Source organism: Phocoena sinus, chromosome 2, assembly GCF_008692025.1.
Source record: "Phocoena sinus isolate mPhoSin1 chromosome 2, mPhoSin1.pri, whole genome shotgun sequence".
Lineage (NCBI taxonomy): Eukaryota > Metazoa > Chordata > Mammalia > Artiodactyla > Phocoenidae > Phocoena > Phocoena sinus.
In genome coordinates this window covers 155,044,070-155,053,610 of record NC_045764.1, presented here as the reverse complement: position 1 = coordinate 155,053,610, position 9,541 = coordinate 155,044,070, and the positions used below count along the sequence as shown (strand labels likewise).

At 40.1% G+C, this 9,541-nt stretch overlaps 1 pseudogene; it reads left to right on the top strand.

Moving 5' to 3' along the window:
• Window positions 1–1,793: 1,793 nt before the first annotated feature.
• LOC116749569 lies at window positions 1,794–2,294 on the top strand (annotated as a pseudogene).
• The last annotated feature ends 7,247 nt before the right edge of the window (window positions 2,295–9,541 follow it).

Sequence of the window (9,541 nt, the reverse complement as noted above, 5' to 3'; positions counted from 1 at the left end):
CACTATGGAAAACAGTATGGGGTTCCTCCAAAGATTAAAAATAGAACTATAGTATGAACCAGCAATCCCACTTCTGGATACATACCCAAAGGAGATGAAATCACCATCCTAAATAGGCATCTATACCTTCACGTTCATTACAGCATTACTCATAATAGCCAAGCCATGGAAACAATATAAATGTCCTTTGACAGATGAACAGATAAAGGAAATGTGATATATATATTATATATAATACATCTATAATATATAATATAGATACACAATGAAATATTATTCAGCCATAAAAAGAAGAAAATTCTGCTATTTGCAACACATGGATGAAACTTGAGGGCCTTTTGCTAAGTGAAATAAGTCAGACAGAGAAAGATAAATGTATGATCTCACTTACACGTATAATATGAAAAAGCAGAACTCAGAGAAGCAGAGAGCAGACTGGTAGTTGCCGGGGTGGAGTGGCAGCGGGAAAGGGGAGATGTTGGTAAAAAGGTACAAACTTCAAGTTCTAGGATGAATATGTTCTGGAGCTCTAACCAACAACATGGTGACTCTAGTTAACAATACTGTATTGTATTCTTGAAAGCTGTTAAGAATGTAAATCTTAAATGTCACACACAAAAAAAGTTATGTGAAGTGGTGAACATGTTAACTAAACTTGTGGTAATATACACACACATGTATACAATACACATACGATATATACATGTATCAAATCAGCACTTCACACACTTTAAACTTACACAATATTATATGCCAGCTATACCTAAATAAAGCTAGAAAAAATTAGGATTCATCAAACAAAAACAAAAACCAAAAAATCTACTGCCCCAGTGCATATATATCTTATCAAATTGCAGCTTGCACCTGCCAAGTGAGGAAGTCAAGAAAGGCCTGTCCAACTACACAGAGAAGTGACTTATGTCTTCATAATATATGTTAAGGAAATGATGTTTATAATATAACTGTTTAAGGAAGCTTTAAATTTAAAAGAGAAAAAGATACATAAAGACCATCACAAAAGACCAGCACAGTGGCTAAAGCATTTTGCAATTACCATAAAAGTACCTATTTTTTTCCTTTTTTTTTTTTTTTTTTAGCGGTACGCGGGCCTCTCACTGCTGTGGCCTCTCCCGTTGCGGAGCACAGGCTCCAGACGCGCAGGCTCAGCGGCCATGGTTCACGGGCCCAGCCGCTCCGCAGCATGTGGGATCCTCCCGGACCGGGGCATGAACCCGTGTCCCCCGCATCGGCAGGCGGACTCTCAACCACTGTGCCACCAGGGAAGCCCTATTTTTTTCCTTTTTTACGAAAGGGTGCAGGCTATGTGTGTGTGTGTAAACTCAGAGCTTATTCGTCAACATCTGACACTATTTCTGGAATGGAGAGGTTGGGTGGGAGAGGGGGAGAAGGAAAGAGGAGGGAGAGACTTAATTGTTTAGATGCTCTAATTCTGGACCAATCTTCTAAACAATTACAAACCACAGGAATTTAGGAGCAGCTCTTCTCCTCTTGCCCACATCTCCCTCCCTGTTTGGTTTATAAGGAACAGCTATCCTAGTTTTCCCACTTCAAATTGCACATCAAAACAGGTCTGGGCAGGGTGCTCAGCAGTCCTGCAGATCTGTCTCTTGCTTCAACAGCGTTTGGATGAAACAGACCCCGCGACGCCCCTTGCTCCATCCTCTGACCACCCTCCAACCTTTTTTCCTTAGGAATCTGCCACTCAGCTATCCTTGGTCACCCAGACTAGCCAACACCATTTTTTGAGCCTAGCTCCGTATTACCAATAAACCATGAGCTCCTAGATTCGTCGGAATTATTCCCCCAAGGTCAACATGCATCTGCGGGCCTCCTCCACCTACCTCTCTCTGGGCTTCTATTTCCACCGCGACGATGTGGCTTTGGAAGGCGTGGACCACGTTTTCTGTGAATTGGCCGAAGAGAAGCGTGAGGGTGCCTAGCGTCTCTTGAAAATGCAAAACCAGCGAGGCAGCCACGCCCTCTTCCAGGACGAGCAGAAGGTGCCCCAAGATGAGTGGGTAAAACCCAGGACACGAGGGAAGCCACCATTCTCATGGAGAAGAACCTGAATCAGGCCCTCGTGGACCGGCATGTCCTGGGTTCTGCGCAGGCAGACCCCACCTCTGTGACTTCCTGGAGAGCCGCTTCCTGGAGGAGCAGCTGAAACTCATCAAGAAGACGTTGACCACCTGGCTAACCTCCGCAGGCTGGCTGGTCTCCAGGCTGGGCTGGGCGAGTATCTCTTCCAAAGGCTCAACTTCAAGCATGACTAGGAGCCGAAGCCCAGCGGCCTTTGAGGAGCCCCGATGGTATCAGGGCATCTGCCTGAAGCCTCTCTCTGCGGCCACTAGGCAGCTTTGTAACCACCCTGGAGCCCTCTCCCAAGCCTTGGGCCAAATGGAAGCAGTAAAGCATTTTGCAAAAAAAAAAATCCCAAACAAACAAAAAAAACCCGGATCTGGTTATTCATGCCCATACGTGCACATAAGCACATTTTCCCGGGTGATGTATTAACATCGAAAACTACACCATAATACTAAAGAAATTTTAGTTTTTCAGTTTTAATGATACCCTTAATTTAAACTACCTTGCACTCCACTTCTCACCCTGCCTAATTGCCTTTCCTTGCAAACCTAGACAACCTTTATTGTTTGTTTGTTTTAAGAAGAATATTTATGTGTGGTCTGCTAGGTTCTCCCAACTGCGGCAAAAAAAATTTTTTTTAATAAAATAAATAAATAAATAACTAAATGGGCAAATGGCTGAGCACAGAGTAGAAACAGGAAAGTGGTTTACTTGTTGAAACCTACTCTTCTACTCTTCATTCTTGGTTTCATTCTCCCCATGAAACCAAGAAGCAAGAGTTTGTGGTGGTTCTATCCATTTTTCCTAACACTTATTTTGACTTTTCGATGGAAAAGAAGACTATCAAATAATCTATAAATAACTTTCTCTCTCTCTCTCTCATAATACTTTTATGATGAAAATTCTAGGCCAAAACTTGCAGTGAGTGAGAGCAAAGAAGAGAAAATCATGATTTTCAACCGACAGTGGAGCAGTGATAACATTATAACTTGAGAATGTGCTTAATGAACTATCTCTTCTTTGTAGACTCAGGCAAATTCAGTGTAGTTACAGTTATTGCAAATACATGAATATAATCCTAGGGAAAAATGCTAGCAGATTTGTGATCACATTTCTAGAGGTAAAACTGAGAATTTCTTCGCTTCCACAGGTGCAAATAATTAGTAGTCTCCCTTACCCGTTCCCTTGAAGGAGAACATGGATTCTAGTCCAAGATGTCACATTTTAAAAAAGATTAAGCAGCTGTATATAATCTATAGACTTCTCTATTCATTTCAAAAAGTGATCGAACACAGTTGAATTGAAATACGTACAAGCTGAAAAATCCTTTCAGTTTTCAGGCAATCTCATTAAATGGTGAAGAGTCTACTTAGCAGTTAATCTCGTCTTTCATGTTGTCATTGAATAAAGAACTGGAGTCATGCCATTAATTGCCCATTGGAAAGAGTGTTAGGTTTAGTTACTCTGAAACACATTGAACAAGAATAAGACTCAGGTCAAGAGATCCAACAAAAACTACTCTTTTAATGCTTCTTTTGTGTTTCTTAACATTGTGTGGTATTAAATGACATTCTTTCATGGAGAGGTGGGCATAGATAAAACAAGAATAGCGAAATACTAATAATTCTTGAAATTAGATAATGAATAAATGGGGGTTTTGTTATACCAGTCTCTTTACTTTTGAAAATATTTGACAACGTTCACAGTAAAAAGCCAAATTAAAAACAAACCCAAAATACAGAGAGATCCCTGGCATGGAAGAGGGGACCGTGGTCCTTTCTGCTTTGGAGATGAAGGTCTGTGTGACTAGGTTATCATTTTGCTGATGGACCAGGTGCAGTTAATTACAACGTTTATCAGTGTTCATTGACCCATTAGAATACAATTCATAAATTGTTCTACTGGATTAAAGTGAGGGGAAAAGTTCAAATTTATTTAGAAAAATTTTAGTTTTTCTTGAATTTGTGATCTTATGCTTTATGTGCATATATAGAAAGATTCAAATTCAGTTCAAGGTGATTAACTGAACAAATTTAGAGTTTAAGAAAGATCATGAACTTTTAAGTGTACAACACAGTATTGTTGACTGTAGGTTCAATGTTGTACAGCATATCTCTAGAACTTATTCTTCTTAAATGAAATTTTATACTTGTCGATTAGAGGGTAAATCTCACGTTAAGCGTCACGATAAAATAAAATATTAAAAAAAAATAATGCGTATCACTAAAGGGGCGAAAAGTTCTCTGAAGACCTCTTGGCTTCCTGGTGTTTAATTGACCAACTGTCACAGGAAATCCAAGGACTAGAAACCCAGGCGAGGAGTGAAAATCTCAGGATGTGAGCCTTCCCTGGGCATAATCCGAGCTGGACCCTGGACGCAGAGAACTTTAGTGGTAGCAAAGGGGAAACTTTGCCAACGAGCAAGCAACTGCACTTTATATTTTCTCGGCAAAGGGAAGAAGTAGGAGAATAGAGTGATTACCTAACCCATATATTTATGCAGTTTCCGGTGCTGGCTAGCCATGCAAGTAGCAGCTAACTTTGATCCTGCCTGAGTCAGATAACGAGGCCAAATTGTAACAATGATCAACTTCTATTAAGGTTTATTATGTGCCAGGTATAGGCTAAGCATTTTCCCGTGCATTATTTTATTTAACCTTTCCTGACAAACCTACACAATAGGTAATATTATCATTTCCTTTTATAGGAATGAAACCTGAGCCTTATGTAGGCTAAGTAATTTATCCAAAGTTACAGCACCAGAATACATGCCATCGCATTCTGACTCCAGAACCCATGTACCTAAACATAGTCTCTTGAAGCTCACACTATTCATTATATATTTCCAAATTTGCCTCTGGCTTCCCTTTAGCTGTTCCTGTCTTCCAGGGCCTCTCATACAACCCTAACACTGCTTTCAAATCCTGGTCCCTATTCCTACGATCCTATTCTGCTCTGTTTAGTCTCTCTTGGATTTATTTGCTCTTCTACCTAGGACATGTACTCACATCAACAAGGCTAGAGTTTCTTCTGGATTCCTTGACTCCTTTGAGCCTTGAAAATTTTCACCTTACCAATTCCCAACACCAGGTACATCTATGGTGGACTGAACTGTGTCTGCCACCCCCCAAATTAATATGCCGAAGTCCTAACCCCACAGTGTGACTGTATTTGGAGATAGGATCTTTAGGAGGTAAAATTAAATGAGGTCCTAAGGGTGGGGACATGATCTGATAAGACTGTGGCCTTACACGAAGAGGAAGAGAGCCTTTCTTTCTTGCACATTCACAGAAGAAAGGTCATATGAGTACAGGGTGAGAAGGTGGTCATCTGTAAACCAGGAAGAAGGTCCTCACCAAAAAAGGAGTCCTGCCGGATCTTGATCTGGGACTTCCAGCCTCCAGAACTGTGGGAAATAAACTTCTGTTGTTTAAGCCAACCTATGGCATTTTGTTATGGCACCCTGAGTAGACTAACACAACATCTTATCATGCTCTTCCTTAGCTCCAAATGCTCTGAAGAAAAAGTATAAAATGACTTGTTTCTCTAGAGCCACCATTACATAACTGAAAGAGCTCTAAATTTGGAACCACGAGATTGATTTCAAGTCATGAAATATAAAAGAAATGTTGCAAAAATATAAAGTATTGCTATTTTTTTAAACATCTTTATTGGAATATAATTGCTCTACAACGGTGTGTTAGTTTCTGCTGTATAACAAAGTGAATCAGCCATACATATACATATATCCCCATATCTCCTCCCTCTTGCGTCTCCCTCCCACCCTCCCTATCCCACCCCTCTAGGTGGTCACAAAGCACTGAGCTGATCTCCCTGTGCTGTGCGGCTGCTTCCCACTAGCTATCGGTTTTACATTTGGTAGTGTATATGTGTCCATGCCACTCTCTCACTTAGTTCCAGCTTCCCCTTCCCCCTCCCCATGTCCTCAAGTCCATTCTCTACATCTGCGTTAAAGTATGGCTATTAATGGCGGATAAAGACAGCCAACTTCTAACAAACACTTTCATTAGCTACCTACTTAACAGGTTGTCAACAGACTCCTGCCGTGTGCTCACAGCCTCACTATTAGGTACGTAACTTTGCCTTTGATTTACCTAGAATATTGAGGTTCTCTGACTATAGCTGTCCCATATTCTGTCACCTCCACTGCAATATGTCAGTTTCCGATTCCATTTTCTCCTTCATTGCTCTATCGGAAGAACAGCTTACCCCCTCTCTGTTCAGAGTAACACCTCTATCTGGAAACTTGATCACTCCAATAATCTTTCACCCTCTCTGAGAGTATATCAGTTGTTGCCTTTCTCCTCCTGTGTCCTCATCGCTCAATGACAAATTAACCCTTGACCTTGAGAACTTCTCAAGACATTCTCTCGTCTCCCTCTTCCCTTTCACTGACAAATTTCGAAAACCTTCTGAGCCATATCTTCCACTAGTGTACTTTATACAATCTGTGATCCATCCAAATTATGGTTTTCACCTACTGCCTCCCACTTCAGTACTTTGCTTGGAATGGCATGCAGCTCTGATCTGTGCCTATAAAATTTTCAAGGTTTACCTAATATGTCACCTCCTCTGTGAAACCTTACCATAACTTATTTCTTCTGAACCCCCAAAGAGCTTAGTTTGCACTTGAACTTTGACAGCTTGATTGTGCAACCCTTAGTAGATTATAATAGTAGATTATAAACTCATTAACCCTCTCCATTTAAGACACAGTAATCATTTAATAATGCCTAATAAATACATTAATCATCAAACTAATCTCAAACAGTATCAGGATTTCAATTCAACTGGGACAAATACAGCTTGGGATATTTTTGGAGAAAAATCAAACTTCAACTTGAATATGGGGGAAGAGAACCTGGGCCTATATGGATCTATACAAGAGGTAAAAAGGCTTAAAATTCCCATTTCCATTTTCTGCTTTCATTGAAACAAAGTGACAATAGCCAATAGTAGACTGGCAGGCTCATGAGTGTTCAGTAAATGGTTGAATTATCAAACGAGTAAATGCTTAAAGTGGTTCTCGGATTACACGTTAAATAGTGATACTTAGAAAGTCTTTGGAGGGAAAGCTAATATAGAATTTTGAAGGTGTGTCTAAGGCAATAATAACTATGATTTGGGAAGCATGGAAGACTGTCCTTTGAGGTAAGTAATAGTTTATCATTTGAAACTTTCTATGGCCTCTATACCGAAGGAGTTGATTGAGGTAAAGAGCTTTACAGGGGTAGGCACATTTCTGGTGGAAAACTCAAGGAGAACTCAAAGAATCAATAAATCGGTGTGATTTCAACTGTAAGAGGAATAAAAACAATTATGATGTTAGGTTGCAGAAGTCATATGATTGTTCTGGGGCTCTCCTATATGTATCTTCTGTAGACGTTAAGAAAGAATTTTGTATTACTTTTCTTCTAGGATAATAACAGATAATTAACAAGACAATTTAGGCATCACTGTTTGAGGGCTATTGGCCAGCCACTGTGCTTATAACCAGGCACTCGTATACACATTCGCTCATTTAATTATAGAATAGCACTAAGAGGAGGCCATATCATTCCAGTTTCATGGATGAAGTTAGAGTCACTGCACACTTTACTCAAGGTTTCACAGCTGGTAAAGGACAGACCCAGGATTCAGAGCCAAGATCTGAACTAAGCTTTTCTGATTCCAAAGCCTGTGGCCAAAGTTAAACACACTGGAAAGGGACGGTACCGTCTCAATACTCCCTCATGGAGATAATAAATTATTTCTGCTCATGGACGTTAACCAAAGTATCTGAGCACATGCCACTTAGATCCTGATGAATCTACCACATTAACCATCGTCTCAGAATTTCTATGGAGGTTGAATATTTTCTGAAATTTGTACCTTCTTTACTTACCCTAACTTTTGGTCACTTGCTTAAAATATGCTGTCAGGCAGATTCATGCTACCAGTTGTCAATAACACATGTTTACTAGTTGCAGTCATGCCCTCAATCAAAGTATATGATTAGAAAATACTAGTTTTATCAATTATCAATTGATATAGTGATTTACTATCAATTAGCTAGTAAACCCAAGTCATGACTTGGCAACATTACTTGAACAATTACTAAATAAATCTTTTTAATTATAGAATTTATTGTAGAATTTGTAATTCTAGAAGGCAGCTATTGTAAATGACTAGTACAGAACTCAAGTGATGGAGACTAACCTTGTTGAGCCCCTACTCTGTAACAATCACAAAACACATTATTTCAATTTTTTTTACCCAAACTATATTGTGAGGCAAGGTCACTGAGGTGTCACATTTTTCAGATGAGGAAGTCAAATCTCAGAGACATAGTGAAATTGCCCATACACAGTGAATAGTCCAGCTGGGGTTCCAACTCAGCTGTGTCTGGCCTCAGTGCCTGTACCCTTTTCACGACATCCCACTTACCTCCAGGTCAGCAAGGCCTGACTTTTTTTTTTTTTCCGGTACGCGGGCCTCTCACTGTTGTGGCCTCTCCCGTTGCGGAGCACAGGCTCTGGACGCGCAGGCTCAGCGGCCATGGCTCACGGGCCTAGCCGCTCCACGGCATGTGGGATCTTCCCGGTCCGGGGCACGAACCCGTGTCCCCTGCATCGGCAGGCGGACTCTCAACCACTGCGCCACCAGGGAAGCCCCCCTGACTTTCAACATGATTAGAAATGTACTAGCCAAGTTGTCCTTAAGCTCGTCATGTCTTTGTTTCCTCATCTTTAAGATGGGGAAAATGCTATCTACCACTCAGGGATTAAACCGACTACATAAACCAAAACACTTAACATAGCATCTGGCATATCATGGGCATTGATAAATGATTGCTTCATGTAAATTATCTGAGGCAGGAATCAAAAAGGGAACTTTCCATAGTTTGACATCATTGAGGCTTATTTTTTTTCCATTTCCATGAGAGCTAATAGCATAACCATTCCACCAGTGAAATCTGAAGGAACAGGGTTAATTATATTTGCTTTTAGTTCTAACTCTTTAAAAATTGGTAACCAATATATGGCTAGAGTACAGGTGTTCAGTTAACCCACATTTCTAGATCATGGTGAAAAATGTAGAGTATCATGATGGATTATCCAGTTGGCAAAGTAAGCATGTGCTTAAGGAACCAGCATATCAAGGACACCTGAGATATGAGAAAGGTTCCAGCTATAATGAATGCTAGCAGAATTCTGTAATCTGAAAATCTAGAAAGAAGCTTTTAAAATTTGAGCACTCATTTAAATTTTGACTTTGGATTTAGTACTTTTCTAAAAAATTTCAATATGGCAGAAGCTTGGAAAGAATGCATTTAAAGCTTTGCAGTGTTTCAAACATGAACATGGTTCTGTAAGTTTGTTAATTTACAGCAAATACTTAAAAGTTGCCAAACATTTAAAAAAATAGTATCTAA